Source organism: Rhinatrema bivittatum, chromosome 7, assembly GCF_901001135.1.
Source record: "Rhinatrema bivittatum chromosome 7, aRhiBiv1.1, whole genome shotgun sequence".
In the NCBI taxonomy this organism is placed as follows: domain Eukaryota; kingdom Metazoa; phylum Chordata; class Amphibia; order Gymnophiona; family Rhinatrematidae; genus Rhinatrema; species Rhinatrema bivittatum.
Genome location: NC_042621.1, coordinates 281,979,810 through 282,003,625, shown reverse-complemented (window position 1 = coordinate 282,003,625; position 23,816 = coordinate 281,979,810).

Below are 23,816 nucleotides of genomic sequence, written 5' to 3'. Positions count from 1 at the left end.
TTCACCCTATCCACCTGACACCCAGTTTTCTTCCATCTCTGCTCTAAATACCACAACTCCCACTTCTTTAGTGCCAATTCTAGTGTATACCAGGGGGAAATATTTTTATTACTGCACTTAGTAGGATTAACCCCTAAAACAACCAACTCCAAACGCTGCCTCAAAAATCAATAGCATTGATCCACCATCAACTCCGCATTCTCCTCCATAGTCCAACCATCTTCCATCAAATTTTCTACCACCTCTTTAAATTTCTCCGTAGCAATTTTTCTAATCAAACTACAAACTGATGTTAGACCTACTACATTCTGTCCCTTGTGAACGTATCAAAAAACAAAATATATCATACGATGGTCCAACCTCAAAACTCTTTCTGAACCAAAAAATTCTAATCTTCCTTCCTTCTGAACCATCCAGGAACCAAACACCAAATCTATGGTATGACCCATTTCATGAATGTGACCCTACACCACCTGCCTCAATTCACCAGTCATCAAGATAGATAAAAACTGTTGCTCCTTAGATCAATCCAGTCTACCATTCTGAAGATTAGCCTGTGCTAACAATATCTCCAAAATCTCTTCCAAAGAGGATACAGAAATTCCCGGAGAACAATACCACAGGGAAATAAAATCATCTCGCATCTTTGAACCTGTTCTGTAAAGAATTATTTTAAAAGGTAAAATCTCTTTAAAATAACTGCCACCTAGGCTCCCCTCTTACACCTTTGAATAAAAGTGGTCATTTTAAAACCTTTAGGACAAATTTGGGAGATGGCTACAGACTGGCTACTCAATAATCATATCTCAGTAATACATACTACTAAATCAAATTGCTTTTCTTCAGTCATGTCATGAATACTTAACCAATTCCTTAGAACAGATTTAACATTAAGTAAAATACTTCATAATAACACTTCCTCAATATTAATAACACCCCCAATGAAAAACCCTCTCCAGAATAATCAAACACCCTTCTCTATGTATATGCATAATGTCTGATAGTTCAAAAAGAATCTATTTTTGTTGTAGAGATATATTTATTTAAACCTTTATCTATGATATTCCATCTAGAGTATTATATCATTCAGACTCATGATGACTAAGTATAATTTTTTGTTTCCATTTGTATCAGTGGGATGTCAGATTCTTGGATTCAAAGTACCTTACAACTCTTAGCATCTCTATGTTTGCTGCGTAGCCCCAGGATTTTGTAGGACCTAATCTTGCTAGAATATTGTCACATATGTCTGTCCTGACAAGCCTACACTTAGGGTAACAGATCAAAAGGAACACAAGAGCCTGTCTTCATTTTTTCAACTTGAGTTGCAAAGCTTTTTTAAATCGAGGAGCTCCCAAAATGTTAGAATAGTAACAGAAACATCAGGACTAATGCCGCTGTTCTTTCTGTCCCTAGTGTTATCTGATCTCTCTGCTAAAATACTGACATATGTGTTTATCCTCCAAGGAAAATCTCAGTACTACTAGACAATTAAAAGATCTGTAGTCTCTTCCTTTCCCCCTGCTGGTTTCATTATACTGCTTCAGGGGATTTCATTTTCTACCTGACAGACCGTAAGCTGTTAAGACATGTTCTCAAAGAACCCTTATTTGCATGTTGTGCCTGTTGCTAGAGAAAAAAAACGGAGTCAAGTTTTGACTGAAGCGGAATTTTCACGTTAAAAAAAATCATCATTGAACACACTGTACTCATCTACTACTGTACCTCTGTATAAGTCATTGATGGAACCAAATCTGGAGTGCTGTGTCCAGTTCTGGAGATCGACACAAAAGACTGCAGATACTATACCAAAAACCCTATAAGATGGTTGTCTAGAACCCAAATATGTAAGCCTAGAGGCCAGGAGAAAAGAGAGGGGGCTATGATAGAGACAGTCAAAGTAATATTTTTCTCAGTAGAAAGAACATTCTAAGATTAGAGGTCATGATATGAGATTCTAAAGGGGTAAACTCTGGAGTAACATTAGAAAATATTTCTTCATGTTAAGAATGGTAGATGCAAATTAATTGAGATAAAAACAGTAGCAGAATTCAAGAAAGCAAAGGAACAGTCTCTAGCTAAAAAAATGAACAGGGTGCAGATAGTATATTTGGTAGACAAGATGGGCCTTACAGTCCTTTTCTGCCATCATAATCTGTTTTTGTAATTGTCTATGGAAAAGCCTGTAAAGAGAGAAAGAGAGAGAGGGAACCTGTTGTAGAAATGTTTTCTTCTATAGAAAAATCTGGTGGATGACTATAATGCCCACCAGGAGCTGGTGATGGAGGCTAAAGCAAGAATGGACTTTAAGAGGGCACTAGAGAAGCAAAGAAAATCCTTAGATGCAAAAACTTAAGAGAAGTAAAACCTGTCAAGCTCGTGTTTAAAGTGCCTTACTGACCGATTCAATAGCAAGTGCTGGGGCTATCAGAATGAATGGATCATGAGTAATATGAAATGTTAGAAGTTCTAGCGGAAAAACGAGGCAGCCATGCAGCCAGCTCTGTCATACAGAGTGCAAATACAATAGAAAGTAGAAGTCCTAGCAAAAACAAAGGCGCTCATATAGCTAGGTTTGTTTGACAAGCAACATAAGGGATCCAAGAGGCTGGATGCTTATGCAGCAGCTATGCCACTATTGGTAGTTATTTATGTAGGGAACCTTTGGTTTCCTTCACTAAAAGGTTTTTGCCATATAACTGGGGAGGTTCTGTGTAGGAAATATTAGAGCGAGGTTTGGGTTTTGCTCCCCCATGTGGGAGCTGCAGATGGTGTCACCTAGCTGTTTATCATTCCCCAATACCATCTATCCTCATGGATTGTGAGTTAGTCTTTCAAGCAAACAGGAGGAGCCTGACGTCTCCTGTTGTATAATTTTTCTTTAAATTATGGAAAGGAGTTTGAGACTCTTTCCTTTTGGTGGTCTGCCTCCAGGTGACCAGATTCTGCTTGCCCTTACTCTTTTAATCCAATTTTTGGAGGACTCCCTGTGAGAGCCTGGTCCCCTTGTTGCAGTGGATTGGAGCATCCCTGTATTGAAGGCTGGATATAGGATAAGGAAGACCTGCAGTGTGTTCTCTATCCTTCAGAGGATAGATTTGACAGGGTCCTGATGTAGAGGAGTTTGAACTTTAAATTAATTGTAGTTTTGGACTATCTCTTTTGTTTGAGGTTGGAAGTTATTCCACTCTTCCAGTCTCTTGCTTGATTTTTGCCCTTTATGGGTTTAAAGACTATTTTTCTTCCACTGGGAGGTGATGGTCCTTGGTACCCAGGACTCAGTAACCAAACCATTGGGAAAGTGGAGTATTTCATCCTCAGATGTCCAGAAGTGTGAAGGAATTCTTTTGAAGGAGAGGATGCAAGCCAATGGCATAAAGGGAAGGAAATCAGAGGATACAAAGTAAAGGTAACAAAAACTTTGTTGCTGCTTATTCAGCGAAAATACCAATGAGAGTAGAGTGCTTATCCAGTGCTGCCTAAGGAATTAAAAGATTTCAGAGGGTTTAAGGAAGTGTATTATTATTTATTTTATTTAGTTATTTATTTGGTTTCTATACTGCTATTCGAAATAACATCATATCTGTTACGTGCCCCACCCGCGGTCGTCCCGCACACGGGATCCCTCACCTTCGGGGTTCCACAGCGGGTCTTGGTCCTGTCTCCCTCATGGCCCTTGCAAGTCCAGCTAGTCCCCGGTGTCCCATGGCAGCGGTCGCCAGGCCTTTGGCGGCATGCCAGGCCTAACGCTAGGCCTCAGTGTCGCAGCAGCTAGCCATGCCCCTACGTGTGCGCACGAACTAGCGGCCCTGATGTAGATTCCAGGGCAGGGCCTAGTTCCATGGGGCACAGTGCTCCCTTGTGAAGATTTGATGACCTTCGGAGTGAGGAAACTAACCCAAAGATGAGATTTGTGCAATGTTCTCTCAACCTAGCTTGTTGGACTCTCTACCTGGGTAACATCAACATTTCAGTTTAGGAGGCTAAAAATTTAGGACCCTAAATATAATCCTGATATTTATTTTGCCTAGATTTAGAGTCCTAAATTGGATGCCTAGTACTGAAATTCAGTGCTAAGTCCCTAACCTGTATTTCCCATCTAATTCCAACCCTTGTAGCCACCCAAAATGTAGGCACTTAGTGAAACTAGGAGCCTAAATCAAGGCTTTCAGCCCTAGTCAGTTTTCAAAGGGGCCAGCTGATGCCTCTGACTCCTAACATTCGTCTCCTAAACACTTTGAAAATCAGCCTACATGTTGTTGTCACGTTTCCAAAAAGCATAGAACAAGCGTGCCATTCATTCCTGGGGCTGATGACATTGTCTCTTCAGCAGGATATCTGTATCATGAGCCCTTTAGTTTAACAGACTGTCTACATGCTAGAAATGACTGTAGCTTTCAAATGCAGAGGATGCCTATCCCTTGCATCTAATATCCTTGCCTGTAGATACCCAGTCAATAAATAGGCACTGAAGTGAATGAGGGGGGGAGCTGACGAGAAATACCTTCTCTTAGATGAGGAAATACCGCAGGAAGGAAGTGAAAGCATATGCTAAGGAGAAAAGAAACAACAACAACAAAAAAAGGATAAGGAAAGGAAAGGGGTGACACAAAGTGATGTAAGGGGACCCATTTAAGGATTAGGCCAAAGAAGCTATAATGCTACATATCCATCTTTCAGCTTGCAGACTTTTCCTTTGCGCAAGATATTGCCCAGTGTCAAAATCATGCCTTGGATAAAACTTGTGCTGTTTCACAGAGGTGGAAAAAAATGATTTGTAATCTGCTTGCTTATATTTTTCACAATTTTCAAAAAATACCATAAAAGTAGAAGTGCCTAGGATTTTACACAGCCTTTTTTGTAAAGAACAATACAAAGTTCATAAGACACCCTAAAAAGCTCAGTAGTTTACAGGATAAGTTTTGTGAATTTTGTCTCCAGTCCTTAAACCTCACCTTTCATGGGGACGGAACGAGAATGGTGTCGGGCTAAACTGTGGCTCCTGCTTAGTGTATTCTGTGTAGATACTTCTATATTTATATTTCTGTATATCTATATCTATCTATATCTATCTATCTATCTATAGCTATCTATAGCTATCTATCTATATCCACTGCTCCCTAACCCTTGAAGCTGGTATAAGAAACATACACAATACCATAGTGGGTCAGACCGAAGGTCCATTAAGCCCCAGAATCTTGTTTCCAGCAGTGGCCAATCCAAGTCACAAGTACCTAACAGGATCCTCAAAAATAGATCAAACCTTCTTGCCATAAGCAAGGATCAACAGTGCCATTCCCAAGCCTATCTGGTTAATATTAGTTTATAGATTTTTTTCCTCCAGGAACTTGTCGAAAGCCTTCTTAAACCCAGTTATACTGATTGCACCATTTCCCCTGGCAACAAACTCCACAGCTAAACTATGCACCAAGTGAAAACAGTACCATTTCCAATTTGTTTCAAATGAGCCCTTCATCTCAGCATCTATAGATATTTGAACTGGAGCAGTAGATCTTACAGTAGACTGGTTAGTGGTCAAGCAAAACTTTTTTTTTAAAAATAGTACACCCTTATTTGGTCCCTGAGAATGATTTGTAGTGAATGAGCCAGTTTGGCATGTCAGATTGCTGGAAAATGGGACTTCCAGAGTGGTAGCTAGTATGAGAGCAGGAGCGAAAATGCCAGAGAGGCTGAATTGGATCTATACATTTTTGCCTAAAGTTTACTTGGGGGAAATCAGAGAGTGAATCTGAATAAAAGTTTCCAAGGCATGTCAAGTCAAAACTAGATCCGACTTTGGAACAAAACATTAGCAGATTTGCACTGAAGTTTGAAGCTCTAATTAGTAATTGCTGTGTACTACGTGCAAATATTTTAAGCACTCTTAAAACTGTGAATATTGGCACAAATCTGAACCTATCTGAACAGATCCAAAACTTAAATTATATATATGCATGCATCCTCTATATATACAGTATGTATTAGGGATGTGAATCGTTTTTGAACGATTAAAATTATCGTCAGATAATTTTAAAATCGTCCAAAATCGTTAGAGTGCACGATACAATACAAATGCCCACGATTTATCGTCAGGGGCATTTGTATTGTATCATTAAATAGGGCACACCAAAAAAGCCCCTAAACCCACCCTGACCCTTTAAATCGACCCGACCCGACCCATCGCTATTTTTTTTTTACGGAGGCCCGCGCCGCAAAAAAAAAAAAAAAACCCATCTGACCCTTTAAACCGCCCCCCCCCCCCTCCCGACCCATTGCTAATTATTTTTTTACGGAGGCCCGCGCCGCAAAAAAAACCAAAAAAACCCATCCGACCCTTTAACTCTACCCCCCCTCCCGACCCCCCCAAAACCTTTTAAAGTTACCTGGTGGTCCAGGGGGTCCTCGGGGGGCCTTGGGGAGAGAGCCAGGGGGGCCTCGGGGAGAGGAGAGATCCAGGGGGGCCTCGGGGAAAGATTTCCCAGGCATCAGCTGTTCTAAAAAAAAAAAAATATGGCGCCGATGCCCCTTTGCCCTAACCATGTGACAGGGTATCCGTGCCATTGGCCGGCCCCTGTCACATGGTAGGAGCACTGGATGTCCGGCGCCATCTTTACTCATCAGCCCATATTATACTATGGGCTGATGAGTAAAGATGGCCGGCGCCATCCTTAAAGATGGCGCCGGCCATCCAGTGCTCCTACCATGTGACAGGAGCCGGCCAATGGCACGGATACCCTGTCACATGGTAAGGGCAAAGGGGCATTGGCGCCATTTTTTTTTTTTTTTTTTTAGAACAGGTGATGCCTGGGAAATCTTTCCCCGAGGCCCCCCTGGATCTCTCCCCGAGGTCTCCCGAGGCCCCCCTGGACCACCAGGTAACTTTAAAAGGTTTTGGGGGGTCGGGAGGGGGGGTCGATTTAAAGGGTCGGATGGGTTTGTTTTTTTTGCGGCGCGGGCCTCCGTAAAAAAAAAAATAGCGATGGGTCGGGAGGGGGGGGGGGTTGATTTAAATGGTCGGATGGGTTTTTTGGGGTTTTTTGTGGCGCGGGCCTCCGTAAAAAATAATTAGCGATGGGTCAGGTCGGGAGGTCGATTTAAAGGGTCGGATGTGTTTTTTTTTTTTTTGCGGTGCGGGCCTCCTAAAAAAAATGTGAATTGGAATCGGAAACGATTCCAATTCACATATCTTAACGATCAGATTCGAGCCCCCCCCGCAGCCGAATCTGATCGTTAAGACGATCTGGCACACGATTCACATCTCTAGTATGTATATCTATATCTACCGTATTTTCCGGCGTATAAGACGACTGGGCGTATAAGACGACCCCCCTTTTTTATACATATTTTTAAGAAAAAAAATAATTTTACACTCAAACAGGAGCAACCCTATCTATGAAAAGGCAACACTACAAATACCGTATATCAGGCCCTAAAAACCAATATACCTCTTATTAGGAAAACAGAACTAGCAAGCAGCTATAGATCCCCACACATAAATAATTGTAAAACTATACTAATAAGCAGAATAAAATTTTCAAAACAGCTATGAACAGAATAACATCCAACAATTAAAAACTCATAAAAACTATTAAACATTCTCCAAACACCAATAAAATATTTCAAAAAAGCAGACACATCACATAATATTAAATAATTAAAATGGCAGTCAATCAAGAAAAATAAACTTAAAAAGCCACCTTTCCTTACCCCCTCCAGCAGCTCTCCTATTCCTCTTCCTTAGGGCCCATGTCACTCACACACACACACCAGACACCTTCCTGAACAGTTTCTCTCATGTCATACACACACACAGGCTTCCCACTCCCGTGTTCTGCTTACCGTACATATACGGGCTTCTCACTCTCATAATCACTTTTTCTGTCTCACACACACACACCAGTCTCTCTCTCATTTCCATGCTCACTCTACACGTGCACAGGCTTCTCATTCCCTGAATCACATTCTTTCTCTCACATTCACACACACCAGTCTCTTTCTCTCACACACACCGTCACCTTATCAACCAGTCTCTCTCTCTTGCACGCGCACACACACACACACACAGCCAGCCCTCCCGCTCCCATGCCCTCTCTCACATAATCAGGCTTCTTACTCCCATGCTTTCTCACATACCCAGATTTCTCACTTCCATGCTTTTTCTCTCTCTCACACTCACATACACATCAGTCATCTCTCTGAGCAGTCACTTTCATTGTCTCTCACACACGAGCTCGCTGACCAGTTTCTCTCAATCACACACATGCTCTCAATCAAATGCATTCTCTCACTTACACACAGGCTGGCTGCTTCTCTCTCTCTCTCTCTCTCTCACTTCCACTCCCCCCCCCCCCCGAGCACAAATAGTAGCTGCAGCAGCTTCCTCCTCCAGCTCCCGCAGGCCAAGAAAGAAGAAACCCATCGGCTGCGGGAGGCTCATGCTGCTGTCTCCTTTCCCGATTACCAGCTCCTTCGACTGCTCGGGGCCGTTCCTGCTGTCGCCGCTGCAATTTTTTCACGCGGCACGGCTCTTTCTTCCCGCGCATCACTTCCTGTTCCGGTTCAAAGTGGGGGGGGGGGGGGCGGGAAGAAGAAAAGGGCAGCCGCGGATGCCACAGCTTTTTTTTTTTTTTTTGCACCGCTGCCGTTCCCGCTGGGCTTGAACGTGCTGATAGCCCAGCGGCAACGGCAGTGCGGTGCGCGGGAAGGAGAAAGCCGTGCCGAATGAAAAAATTGCAGCGGCGACAGCAGGAACGGCCCCGAGCAGTCGAAGGAGCTGGTAATCGGGAAAGGAGACAGCAGCATGAGCCTCCCGCGGCCGATGGGTTTCTTCTTTCTTGGCCTGCGGGGGCTGGAGGAGGAAGCTGCTGCAGCTACCATTTGTGCTCGGGGGGGGGGGTTGAAAGAGAGAGAGAGAGAAGCAGCCAGCCTGTGTGTAAGTGAGAGAATGCATTTGATTGAGAGCATGTGTGTGTGATTGAGAGAAACTGGTAAGAGAGCAGGTGTGCCCTATAAGACGATACCCGGCGTATAAGACGACCCCCGACTTTTGAGAAGATTTTCTTGGGTTAAAAAGTCATCTTATACGCCGGAAAATACGGTATATCTATATATACACACACATACATACAAAAACATAGATGCAAATAGACTTGAGGAGTTGAAATTCAAGCCTGCATCATCAGACTTCACATCTCTATAATCACTACATTAGATTACACTGTCAGCATGGCACATACACCACAATTATTATTATTATCAGCATCTCGATATGAGGATGTGCTTCAGAGCACTTACAGTGTGAAAGGTCTCCTTAACAGGGGAATCATTGCTCTGATTCTTGCATAGCCCCCTACACATATCCATACTGAGTATTATATTTCAGATTGCTTTGCTTACAGACTATCTGAATGCCGATTTTGAGGTTTCTGTTCTGAGGAATATCAAAAGCAACAGATGTGCAAAAGTGATGGCTTCGGCCACAAAGCAAGAGACATTTGTTCCGTCATTTCGTAACTGACCGTCCAATTTCATAGCCTCCCCGTGCGCTAAGAATTTCCCTTCCCCCTCCTCTCTCCCCGCCCCCCTCCTTCCGACTGAGATATAACCACTGTTCTGCCAGGCTGTGCCACACTGGGGCGAGATGCAGGCAAATGGGGAGGGGGGGGGAAATATCTTGAGTTCTGAATTTTAATGCAGGTCATTTTCATGAAAATGAATTTCCATGTGCTGTCTTTTCCAGCAGAAATGTGAAAAAGCCTTTAAAACATGTCATCCTGTCTGCAGAGTTCACCGAAGTGGGGGAGGAGATCGGGCGTCCGCTCCGCCGAGCAAGTGAAGCAGGGACGCACGGCACTTCCTGGGGAGGATTTGTTTACCTGGGGAAGACGCTGTGTGCGATTTTCCTGAGCATCCCCCCTTCCCTGGCATTGATCTCTGACTGCGCGATGCGCGCTGAAACGTCAATATCTCACCCAGACACTGAGCTGCTTCCCCTTCATCAGTGTAATGAATGAGACGGGCAGTTGAGTATGAAAGGAGCTGAGAGCACCAGAGGTTGCTCGATTTGATGCAGGAGGCAGCAGGCGCACTTCATTAGCATTCCCAGCGCTGATGTACAACAGATCTATAAACCACCAAGAAACTGTGCGGGCCGAGCATTTATTTCCATGAAATACTAATGCAGGCTAGCCAGCTCCTCATGCCTGCCACTGCACACAATTGTAACAGTCTGGCATATTCATTGCTGTCTGTAATGGAAAAGTTACTGCGCGGTGTATCTGCAATCTGTGCTAAAAGGTATCCTGGCCTCCTCATTTTTATGAGAGCGGGGTCTTCCTGGCTGGTGGCTCGTGGGACACGCATCACAATTTACATTAGATTTTCCAAGGCGCCCCCAGCGCTGAGCAGTTTAAGAAACCCAAGGAAATTTCTCACCCTCCCCGCCTGCAGTAAGGCATGGGTTTAGGGGAAACCTTCCACCAAGGCTTCTGTTAGGATTCTGTGATGTCAGAAGGGGTGTGAACCTTGGGCCGAAGTGAAAGGTGGTACCGCCCATGGGGAGGAGCCCCGTGAGCCTCACTGTCGGGAGGTTAGGTCTCAGCAGAGAAAGGCACAGAATGAATAGGGTCTTTATTAAAGAGATAGAAGCACTACCCGTGGAGCGGGGGGGGGGGGGGGAACAGGGAGAGAGAGAGTCCACACAGGCCCTGAGACACAGGGTCGATGAGATAGGTAGTGCCCTGAGGGAATATCTCCGTAGCGCTGGTAGTAGTCCGTGAAGCGAGTATTCCGTAGAGGACTCCTGTAGAGATGGTAGTGCCCCACGAAGCTGGGTACACCGAAGAGACCTTGAAGGAGATGGTAGTGGCTCGCGGGGGCGGAGTACACCAATCATGTCCTCGGTAAAGATGGTAAAACCTGCAGAGTAGGAAATGCAGATGAAGCCCTCAGAAGAGGTGACAGCAGTGCGTAGAGAGAGGAGCACAGTCGAGGCCCTAGGTGGAGATGGTTTAGGCCCGCAGCGCCATGGACCGGTGAGGGTCCTCGGTCGGTCTGGTAGCGGTCCGCAAGGCAGGGTGCGCCTGTGAGGTCCTCAATAGCATGGTAAAGATTCGTAGAGCAGGCACTTCTGACGGAGCTCTCTGTAGTGATGGTAATGACCCGCAGTGCGGGATACACCCGATAGGCACTTGGCAGGTAGAAAGTGATCCGCAGGGCGAAGTACTCACAAGGAGCGAGTTGGTTCCAGGAAGCCCCAGCGAGCAGACAGAGTTCCAGGCGTCAGGTCCTCTGAGGAGCGGATAGCCAGGATGAGAGAAAGGCCCCTGAGAAGTGGGTACCTGAGACGTCCACGTCGGAACTGAAACTGGAATGCAGGGTCCTCAGGAAGCGAGGCGGAAATAGAAAGGATGTCATTCTTTGCTAAATCGTCTTTGGAGAGGGCCAGAAGGTTTAAATATCCACAGATCCTGACGTCATCTGGAAGGGACACCACTGAGGTTCCCGCCATGACATGCATAAGTCCAGCCTGTGAGCGCGCGCGCAGACCTAGAGAGATCAGATGGCAAGATGGCGATTGGCGGCATCCGTGCCAACCCGCGAGGCCTAGAAGTGGTAGGCAGGTTGTAGGCAGCTAGGGGAGGCTGCCAATCCACCCCATTGAGTTAGGGAGGTGAAGAAAGAGGTAAGCAGAAGTGGTCGCAGCTGTCTGCGACCGACAGGCATAACAGCTTCACACATTTTTTTTTCTCCTGGCAGAGGGGGAGGGTGTGAAATTTATCTTAGAGAAGAGTCTGAATGGGCCTGAGAAAGTCCATCCTCCATCTGCCGGAAGTAGTCAGTACCTGTCCTCACATGAAGAGTTGTGAAAAGCAGTTGAGTTAGCACAAGTTTGTAGCACGAGTCATCAAGGATTCAACCATACCTAACATCCATTCACTTATCGTTTTGGACAGGGTTCGTTAATTACTGTGTTTATAAAAAAAAAAAGCCTTCTGAACTGTTCTGATCATTTTTTTTATCTATCGCTGCATGTCTTTAAATAAATCTATTACGACAGCAGATATTTGGCAAAAATCAGTCATTTCCGCCTGGAACCTCGAAAGACTGGGTGGTGAATGGACCCCTTAAAAAAGAATCTGAGTCTATTCTAATTAGGGTATTTCAAAAATCTACATCACAGATTTTGGAGTGCACTAGTAGTATCCTAAAAGGGGTAATTATTGTGTTTCTCTTCTATATTTAGGGCCTGATTTCCAAAAGGAGTTTTCAAAAATTGCCTGCAGGGTTGTGCACATAAAAGTACATTCAGGAGCGATTCCACATGTACTAGAAAAAGGCCTTCCAGGGCTGGGGAGGGGAGGACCATTTGCATTTATACCTTCCATTTTCAAAAGTCTGCCCATAAATCTACCCAGGCACATTCATCCCTGCTCACAAGCAGGTTTAAATATGTGCGGATGTCCCACCCTGTGTTCCATGCACACCCGTAAGTTGAAAAATTGGGATAAAGTCCACGTGCACTTCGTACATGCAAATTTTAGATTTATGTGGGCTGCAAAAAATGATCCTCTTGATATTTCACAAGAAACTGCATGGGATTGCTACATGACAGTTGTTTAATACCTGATGCTTTTTCTCTGATTTAAAAAAAAAAAAAAAAAACCTAATATAAAGTCACTTTTTGAAAAAATGCCTTCGGATGCAGCAGTTGATGACTTTGGACCTTGCTTTGAAAGGGCCAAAACTCCTTGCTCTCTGATGTCTTGTACAGCAAGCTACTATAAACCAGGTTCTTGCTCCTATGAGCTTATCATGTGTTGGAAACCTTACAGTGTGGACTGAGCAGCATCTGAGTGATAGGTTTTGGACCTGTCAAAAAGGGGTTTCAACCCTGCAGAGACTGCAAGTCGCCACAACCAAGGTGAAGGAATATAAAAATACATCAAAACCCCTGTGTGCTCTCCTGTGAATGACAAATGTTCTGCAAGAAACAGCATCCAGAACTCACAGTGTTAACAAGCTTGAAAAAGGGCTGCACTGTAGTGTTTAGCTTGCCAAGAGAACAGCAATATATAGCCAGCAGAGGAGGAAGCCAAAGAAATGCTGGTAGGCCATTTAAGGTAGAAAAAGTACAATTTGGCTGTCTCTGTCTGTATGCAAGGTGGGGATGTCCAGGAGTTGGACCCAGGAGCCAGAAAGAGAGGAGTGCATCTGACAGCCCTGCAATCAGTTCTTCTCCTGAAGAGCTAATTATTGAGAGGGAGAGACAGAAGTCTGCACGCTGAGGAAATAGAGGTCCCGGCAGGGGATGGGGGAGTCAGAGATTGAGAGACTTCCTTTCCAGAGATATCCAGGCCCAGGAGCACATGGCTGGATCACCCTCCTAAGAGACTGAGTTAAGTCATCTAAACTTTGCACTGAATGTAGTTTAGCACAGGAGGGAGAAGGTTTACTCCTTGCCTTTTGTTCCTTAAATTCTGTATCTCATCTTTATTGCTTCAGCTTTTCAGCAAAGTCAAGTATAAAGCTTTGCTGGGAAATAAAAACTGGTGGACTGTGATCTTTCTGTAAGAGACTGAAACCAGGCCAGCTTTCTGTTTAGTGCCAAGTAAACCATTTGGGGAAGCTCCCCAGGAGAGAGAGACCTTGCACATGCTGCAGTGCTCGTCTGTTGGGTTTGTCGTGAACCAGCTCCACCATCCAGAAGGACTTCCTCATTTTCGTGTTTTTTTTCCACACAATTTTGTGTTTGGGACAGGTGAACTGGTGACATTGGGGTGGTTCTCTTTTTGAGTACTCAGGGGTAAAGACAATTTTTGAAAGCTGTGCACGTCACTGTTTTCCCCCCAACCTTTGTCTATGAATGTTCCTTATCTTTTTAACTATCCATATGTATATGTTGGTTTCCGTGGCTAACAGGCCATACCCAGGGTAATGTTTGCATTGCTTGATATGAAATAAGAAAACTACAAGTTGATATTATACTTCACTACTGTACTTTTCCCATTTAATGTTCTGGTTGGATTTACTGTCTACTTAACACAATACTAGTAAAAGGATTAATTACTGTTTTAGTCTGATGTGATGATTTTATCTGGTCTGCGGTGCAAGTGGGAGGTTGTTTGGGAAGGGCACAACATTTTGGTACTGGGGTGACCAGGACCCTGTCTCATCCCCCGCTCAGGCTACGAACCTGAAGATAAATCATATCAGTAAATATAGGGGCAGATTTTAAAAGGAGTGCGCGAGGCGTACATTTGTGCACGCTACCCGGCATGCACAAATGTACGCCTGATTTTATAACATGTACGCGCGCAGCCACGTACATGTTATAAAAGCCCTCGGGGAGACCAGCTGGCTTTCCCCATTCCCTCCGAGGCCGCTTCGAAATCAGAGCGGCCTCGGAGGGAACTTTCCTTTCCCCCCCCCCCCACCTTCCCCTCCCTTCCCCTACCTGTCCCGCCCCCAGCCTGAAAAAAACCCGTACCTTTATCTTACAAGTTACGCCTACCGGCCGACTGCCAGCACATAATCCCCTGGCACAGCGGCCATGTGAAGGCCTCTGGCCATGCCCCCGCCCTGTCCCTGGACCGCCCTGCCCGCACTCCGCTCCTTTTTGCAAGCCCCGGGACTTACATGTGTCCCGGGGCTTTACGTGCGTCGCCGGGCCTTTTGAAAATAGGACCAGCACACGTAACCCCCCCTACGAACTTAGATCCACCTGAATTTACGCGTGTACGCCTTTTAAAATCTGCCCCATAATTTCTCAAGTGGTGCTCCCCATCCCAAGCATAGAGGTAATTCATGGGTTGGATCAAGGGGGAGGGCCACACTTGTATGATAAGCAAAATTCATGACTTCAAATGAAAAGCCATCAATGGGCCAGAAAGAAAATTTGGCAAACAAAACTGCAAAGAAGCCTTCAATTTGGATTGCTTCCACAGTTTTGGAATAGCACGTCTTTTGCCCAAGTCTTGAACTTCTTGCAGCTCTCGAAAGAGAAAAGATTCCACAAAAAAGCAGTACTAGGAAATAATGAAAAATAGTTTTGGGGATTTTTAGCTTGCCTTTCCAAATGATGCTCAAGGCACCTTAAAGCAGTATAATAAGTCCCTGGCCCCAAGAGCTTGCAATATAATTGTGCAAAAGGCTCGAGTCTTACGTTTGGTGTCTTGGAGTTAACGTTCCACACGATATTTTAGAGAAGATTTTATTTGCACAACAGTTTTTTTTTCCCCTTCTTGACTTTGCAGGGCCTCTTTTTCAATACATGGAGGGCAAACGATAATGAAACGCGCGCCACATGTGTGCTGCATATTTCCCTATGTTATTCTATTTCAGAGCTGGGAAAGATTCATCAGGATTTAAACTGTTAAAATTACTTGATGAAACCAATAATGGAAGTTTCAAAGGCATGTATATTTCATTAAGATATTAATATAAGTGTTTGTAGCCAAATTGTTTCCCAATTGACTTTGCTGTTCTCATTTGGCACTGGTAATTCTTTGTGAATAATTGCAATTACTATAGACTTAATGACGGCAATGGTTTCTGTAATATGGTACAGAAATGTGAGGCATCCAGACAAGCGTCAAAATTAGCAGCAAATGTGTGGCTGCTGCAGAAGAATTAAACAAAATGAAAAGGTAATGCAGTTTTCCTATGAGCGTTTAATGAGCAGAATCATTTCTTCATTAAGTTTTTATTATGAAAACCAGAGATGGAAATGGGTTTAAAAAAAAAAACTAATTCAGTCCCCCTTGCACCATGATGGATCAGATGAAAGCAAATACAATTCATCTGGAATCAGGAGATTCCAAGAAAAGGAGATGGCAAACACATCGCAAGAAGCTTTCGGTTCTCATTTCCCAGCGCCCCCCATCCTCCCCACCCGCCTAGACCAGTTATTCTCAACCCTGTCCTCGGTATACCACGAGCTAGTCGGGGTTTCAGGATATCCACCGTGAATATGCAAGAGGAAGATTTGCAGGCACCTCTATCGTATGCAAATCTCTATAACGGATATGGGGCGCATGAGCCCTTAGTGCCACTTAGTTGGCACAGTCTTGAAGGTGAGCCCCCGAGGCCTATGCCAGCAGCTGGCAAATGCCCCTTGTAGCGGGACAGCCTGGAGTTTCGCCTTTACCAGTCGCTCCTCCGCAGGTTGAGCCCTTGTATTCTGGCAGCCGGCAGGTGGGTCCCTACGGTAGAGGTGGTAGCTAGAGTCCGGAGACAAGATAACAGCAGGCTTACTAATGTCAGAGGCATTGAGCAAGAGCAGTCAGGTCCAGGCTAGAGGTTAGCTCCAGGAGGCAGGCAACGTATACAGGTCAAGGCAAGACGTCGGGTCTGAAACAGCAAGCTGAAGGGAATATGGACGCTGTAACGCTCTCCTCCTCCAGAGGGGAGGAATTAGCAATCTGTTATCGCTCACCCCGCCAGGAGGGCAGAGTTAGCAATCTATTCTGCTTTTCTCCTGAAAGAGGGAGGAGTTAGCAATCTGTCATGATCTGTTCCTCCAGAGGGGAGGAGTTAGCTATCTGTAGTGCTTACCCCGCCAGGAGGGCGGAGTTAGTAATCTGTTAGCAAACTACTGTTAGAGGCTCCTGTAAGGGAAGGAGGTAGCAATCTGTTATGGGTCAACTCCCCAGGGAAGAGGAGTTGGCAATCTGTTCAATGATACTCTTCTGAGGAGAGAAGCTAACAATAGGTATATTGTACTTCGCTACTGAGATAGCAATCCATCATGCCTCCGCTAAGGAGTAGCAATCTGTTATATATAGGCTGCTGGCAAGTCCCATAGAAAGAGAAGGCAGCTATCTATATAATACTTCCGTAAGTAGTGTTAGTGGTCGGTAGTGGTTAGCTCCCACAGAGTGATAATAGTGTAAGGAATGACCACTTGGAGGAAATGGTGAATCCCTGTAGTGTAAGGAATGACCATTTGGAGGAAATGGTGAATCCCTGGGCTGATGGCAGATGATAGCGCCCCCAGGAGGAGATCCTGAGAGGAACCACCAGCTAGGCTAGAATATGAAGTAAACACAAATAGCTCTTTATTAGGCTGGAAGCTGAACCACCAGTGGTGGCAGTAGTGAGTCGATGTGTCCGGTAGGGCTGAAGTCCTTCTGACACTGGAATATAATCTCTGGGTCGCTGAGCTGTAGAGAGAGACTAGAAGTAGTGAGTAGACAGGGTATACTGGATACAAGATGGTCCACTCACAAGAGTAGATGTCTGCAATGGTCTCTGTGCCACAGAGAGTCTTCAGTATATTCAGGAACAGGAGCCGAAGGCGAGCACTGGTTCCTCTAAACAGTCTGTAATAAGAACTCACAATAGCTGTATATGAAATGGCTTCTAGAGTAGAAGAGAGTCTGTAAAGGATTCTAGGAACATGGGCCCTCGTGGAGCGAGTACCAGTTCCTAACTGCAATCTTGCCAATATAACTCTCGATCTCCGTACCTGCGATAACGTCTTGGACGGAAGGGAGTCTTCAGAGCTATAGGAATGTAGGCCCTCGTGGAGCGAGTACCGATTCCTATCTACAATAGGACTCACTGTGTTCACGTCTGCGATCGCTTCCAGGCAATGAGGAGTCTTTTTAGTATTCAGGGATGTAGGCCCTCGAGGAGCAAGTACTAGATCCCATCTTGGCAATCTAAAATCAAGAAGAGAGAGCGGAGCCCCCATGGAGCGGGTACTCCTGGTAAGTTTGAAAAGGCCTAGCAGTGGAGAAGGATTCCCCTCGCTGACTCGGATCGTTGTTGCAAGTATCGTGGACTGCCAAAGCAAGTCCTGTTTGAGTTCCTTGCTAACTCGTTAGAGGTTAGCAAACAAAGACCTTTTAAAGTGAAAATGGATGACGTCACTACGGGGGGACGCCCCCGAGGTTCGCCCCATTGCTGGTACAAAGTCTGGAATGCGCGCACACGCGCGCCCTTATGTCATCAGGAACATGGTGGATCCGTAGTGTCAAGCTAGCCCAGGAACACCGGGACCAAGAGGCAGGGAGAAGCCGCGACTGCATCTGTCCATCAGAGCCAAAGGGAGTCGCTCCCAAGGTAGAGAGGGTGGAGTGAGGGGCAAGAAGAGGCACTAACGCAACAGATGCACAGGAGATTCTGATGACAGGAACAAGGGAGACAGATGAAATGTGGCTGGACGAGGCAAGGCCGGAAGACAATGCTTGGATGAGGCAAGGCTGAAACAGGAGCATCAACTCATGCTACATGACCGTGTAGTCGACCCTTTGCTGAGGCATTGGTTCGTTGCACAGCTAGAGTTTAAATACCAGCCACATGATGTCATCTGTGGGTGTAGCCATGGTAGATCCCACCAAGGGGCCATTAAGATTAAGTGTGCACCTAAGGGGATCCCTGCGACAACATGGTGGTGGCGTTCCTGCCACCACGAAGAGGGCTCCGCTATTTGGCAGTTCCCGGGGGTGAGTGCGCTGGCTCACAGGGATGTCCCATTAGCTGGAAAATGTAACACTATCTGAATAGTGATAAGTTTGAGCATCTTTCATCAGAGTCTGTCAACTTCCTCTGAACAGCATGAGAAACACCATCACCATGTGGAAGATACAGTGATGTTGATAATTCCCTGAGGAGCTTGCCAAGCATGCCATTTCAGAATGCACCAAAGCAGTTGCAAAGGATCCTGGTTCCATGGAGCTGCACCATAGATCTATACAGAGGCCTAGGGAATGTTCTCCATTTTATTCTCCATGCCTTTTTGAATCATTATTGAGGTCCATTTTCAGACACAGTTCAGATAGGAAAGTTAGCCAGATAAACTTATCTGGCTCTCTTTGGACGTAAATTCAATATGGAAACCGCACTATTGAATATAGCCAGCTATCTTAAAGTTATCCTAACTATAGCTGGCTAACTTTAGGACAGCTCTTTGGACTGACCAGTCAGAGCTAGCAAGTCATCCAGCTAATTCTAAATATCGAAGTTAGCCGGTTACTTAGCCAGCAATCTCAACTCCTTCCAGTTATGCATCTGGAACACCCATGATATAGCCAGCTAAATTCTAGTCACCTAAATTATTAGCTGGCTAGAATTTAGCTGGATATGTGCCCAAATATACATTTAGACAGTTAACTTCTGAGGTAGTTGGTGAAATGCTTTTGTATATGGACCTCCTTCTGTTTTAGAGAAGTGCTTTTGTTTGAAATAAACAATGTCAATGACATTATCTATATCATTTCATGTTATTTATAAAAAGAAACAATAAAAAATTCCACAATTTTTTTAAGGTTTTAGTGCACACTAATTAATATATAGTGCACAAATTCAAAATAGCATGTACTAACTCAAATACTGTGCAATAACTTTAGCAATGTACTATTTCTATTTAGTGCATAGCCAGATGGCAAGGCTATTGGGGTTTCCACTTTAAAAGATGTTATGGAAATAGTTTGCAGAGTATTTTCACCATGAAATAAATTAAAGTAGAAAAATGAACTCATAGACACTTCTATAATCAAATTCATATTTTAATTTTCCTGGCAAATAGATAACATTTCAGTTTTTTCACCTCTAGAAATAAGTTTAATTATTGAACAGAATAAACATTTCAATTGTTACAGTATTTTCAAGGAGAAATATTTTACTTCTAATATGCAAAACAATTTTTAAATGTTACCCTCACTCTAATTTTTAACACAGTGTTTGAATAGAAACCAGTTCCTTTACAAGGACTATTTCTTAATAGGATAATATCAGATAAGTATTTTCCTTATCTATTACATCTTAATGAGAACAAATATTGAATTTTCAACTTTAATCCAAGAAAATCTGATTCTTTGTGTTAACTTTTTGTCATTACAGACTCTTCAGGATATTTTAGAATTCTGCGGGATTCCTCTTCAGAAAAGTATGAACTTTTTAAAAATCTTTTCTTAACATTGTTTAACCTCTCAATGACTGAACTCTTGCCTTTATATGTGTTGAACTAGCTTACTAATGCAATTAACCAAATTTTATGAAGAAAGAACTCTGAGAGTGAAAACAGCTTAAACCAATAATAGAAAATTCACTCAAAGAAAAAATGCAGTGATTGTTCAAATATAGATAAAAAGTTAAAGACGGACCTCATATACAAGGCACTTAGACTGCACTATCAACTTTCAATTGCTTAGAGTGCCCATATATTTATAATCATTGGCTCCGGGTAGATTAACTATCAGTATGTCCCAGGTTTATGTTATTTTTTCAAAGTATTATTTTTTGTTGCAAATAAAATCTTATCTTTAGGCACAAAATAAATAGATAACATATGAATTATCTTGCTACTCCAATTAAATAGAACCTATAACCAGGCTTAACAGATACATCTTTGGATCCACAGGAGCCAGCTAGTTTTGTAGCGCTGACAATGAAAACACTTGATGCTAAGGTTTTTTGAATTCTAACATCTTTGTCAGGGGTATGTTTAAATGCTCTTCTAGACTCATGAGGGTCAGTGCTGTTTGCATGATTTATACTTAGGAGCTGCTTTGGCAAGCATTCAAACATACCCCTATTGAAGATGTTAGAATGTGAAAGAGAGACATATTTATTTATTTATTTATTGTTTTTATATACCGATCTTCTTGCATTAGATACAAATCAAACCGGTTTACAAAGAACATAAACTTGCCTATAGGCTATACATAGAACCATGAACAATAACCTAGAAGAACTTGGAAAAACAATTTGAATTATATAACAAAAAGTCACTAAAAGTGATTGATTCCATTAAATTGGGCTTAGATTTAAATTAGGTAGAAGTAAATGAGATGAAGTGAGGAGTGATAGGAAAAAGAGAAGAAAAAGGTAGAGTAAGACCAAAGGGTAACTGAAGGTCTCTTCAAGAGAAATGAGTTAGAGAAAATGAAAAGTGAAATATGAAAGCAGAAATAAAACAATCAAATTGAGGTGAGGAATTAGCAGAGGTATGCTACGAAAAGAGGAGAAAATGTGTTAACTAAGATGCTGTTTCAGGAAAGGCTAGGTTGAATAACCAAGTTTTTAGTTTTTTCTTGAATGAAATTGGGCAGGGTTCCTGTCTGAGGTCTGGTGGGAGAATGTTCCATTGAATATACATAGACAGACAGACAGACTCTTTATAAGGCTTGCCCTATAAGTAAACTATTTGTACCACTGTAAGAGGGACAACTAGTAACTCGGGGTGAGGTTTTGATGGTGGCTTAGGTTTTGGGGGGGCACTTTTACATGCAGTCAGAGATATGAACAGCACAGTTACCATCAGTTAGATTTTGTGTGATTTAGAGTGATGAAAGGTACACAAAGATGAGATGTGTACATTGTACTCTCTTCCTAGCTTGATAGCAGCTAAGTAGAGAGTGCATCACACTAGGTGAAGAGTACATTGTACACATCTCATCTTTGTGTACCTTTCATCACTCCAAATCATATGAAATCTTTACTGGTGGTAAATGTGCTGTTCGTACCTCTGTCTGTGCATGTAAAAGTGCCCTCCAAAACTTAGCCCACCACCAAAATCTCACCAAGTTCAAAATGCCCCCTCTTACAGTGGTATAAAAAGTTGACTAATCTCTCTCTCTCTCTCTCTCTCTCTCTCTCCCCAAAATGGGAGTTGCGTTAAATATCGCAAATCCAGTTTTGGCCATAATGCACAGCATAACACCAGGAAAAAGCGTTACACTATCAAACGCAATGTTAAGCACCCCTCATTTATATAAACTCCACCCACGTGTCTAAATTTTTTAAATGTACTTATGTATCTCACAATGCGTTACTTATCACATGCATTGTGGCGTTATCACGGGCGTTGGGACCCTAACGCCCATGATAAGGCCCTAATATGGTTTGAAAAATGACCCCCTAAGTGCCTTGTATAAGAGGTGGGTCTTTAACTTTTCTTTTATTGGATTAACCAAATTTTGTCAGAGTCCATTGGTATGCACTTAGCTTAATTTTACTTCTGGGTAATAAATTTTGAGAGCACAGCTTGTGTACGCTGGATAGAGAGTGCCAACCCAGGAATGAATTGCAGCTCTGGTGCCTTGTTATCGAGGAATAGAGTACACTGCTTGATAATGCCAATTGGACCTGTACTGCCACTCTTGACCACAAAGTCTCAGGATAAAATGGTTTACCTTCTAGGCTAATTCAGATCAGATCAATAGCAAATACTGACTTCTTAATCCCGCCAATCTTTTGCAGCCTACAATGTTGTTAGTGTTTGTCTCGATGTATAATCAAGACTGGAGTTCTTACTAGCAGAAATCAAAAGATAATTTTATCAGCCCTGTACGATTATTCTTAGAGGATTAACTTAGGTGTTAAAATTACAGGCTTTTTGAGAACTTATAAGAGAAAGAAAATAATTAATGATCATTACTCTCTCTCTCATTCCACACTTATAAATTTGCCAGGTAACCCCCTGAACACCTGGGGTCACCTTCCCAGCCTCAGGGAGCATTGTAATCACTATCCCGAAGGTGGGGAATTAAATCTCTGGGGCTGTGAGCTGGGGGCATGATAAGCTGCAGGGCCAGCACCAGGCTGAGAATACTCCACACAAGAAAATCACTCTCCAGACTCGAGTTGTGCTCCAAAAAATAAATAATGTACTGCAGAATCTTCTGAATCAAACATACTGACAGTTCAGGCAGATGTAGAAATTAAACAGAATTACAGTTACAGAAAGTCTCTAACTCTTCTCCTTATAGCTCCTCTCCTTAAATAACAGTTTCTTCCTACAGTAACACAGGATCTCTGGTTTCATTGTTTCTTCTTTGTTTCTTGTCTCTCCTCAGTCTTTTGCACAACCTAGCCTGGTTCTCTCTTTATTTTAACCAGTTAGCAAAATAGTTACTCACAAAAAATCCCTGTTCAGCTCAAGGAAAAATCCTTCTGGTGCAGTATCAGGATCCCCCGAGCCCTAAAACAAGTTCCCTCTTTCACAGTTTGGTTTCCTGGTCCAGCTAATTTCCTGCTCCACTTAAGCATAGGCTTTAGCTTTTAAACTTCCAGCCTATAATGCAACCCTCTGCTTCTTTGCCTCAGGCCTCTGGGGACTTTTAGAGGAAAGTCCCTGCCCCACCCCTGCTGCTCCCTTCTGAAATCCTGGGAGAGAGGATCTCACAGCTCCAACCACTCCCTTTCCCTTGCAATCTGGTACAGTCCCAAGCTCAACAGAGCCAGGGCTTTTATCACTTCTCATCACTGACGGAGCCTGTAAGGGATATACTACATTGTCAAGAAAGGCAGGTAACACCTTCTGACACACAGATGATCCAAAGCTCTGGAATATTCCTACATTGGCTCCAGCAGATAGTACAAACCGTTTAAGACCGTTCAGGGCTCCCGTAAAGGGAAAACCTCTATTTCACTATAAAAACCTGTTAACACTGTTAACGTCTATACATTCTTGTGAAAACAAGCTGATCGGTGAAAAAAACAGCCTTTATTGGAAAAAGCCCGACTCTGGCCGAGTTTCGCTCCGCTTGTTTTCCCTTGCTTGTCAGCACTTTGGATCGGCTTCCAATTTGTTTCCTGGGTCCATCTATACATTCTTGTGGCAATGGGGCCACACCAGTACATACAGGAACAAAATTATGGGATTTCTGTACTCTAAATTATTCCAAAGATTTTTCCTCTAAGGAAACCACACAGAAGTACCTTTATCTATAGGTATTGTGTATTCAACACTTCAAGACTCTTATGTACAGGTAGAGTGTCTACAATTTGAATCCTATGGGACACTATGAAATCATTTTTCTGATATAGAATGTACTTCAGTTAAATAAATTCAGAATCAGATCACCAAT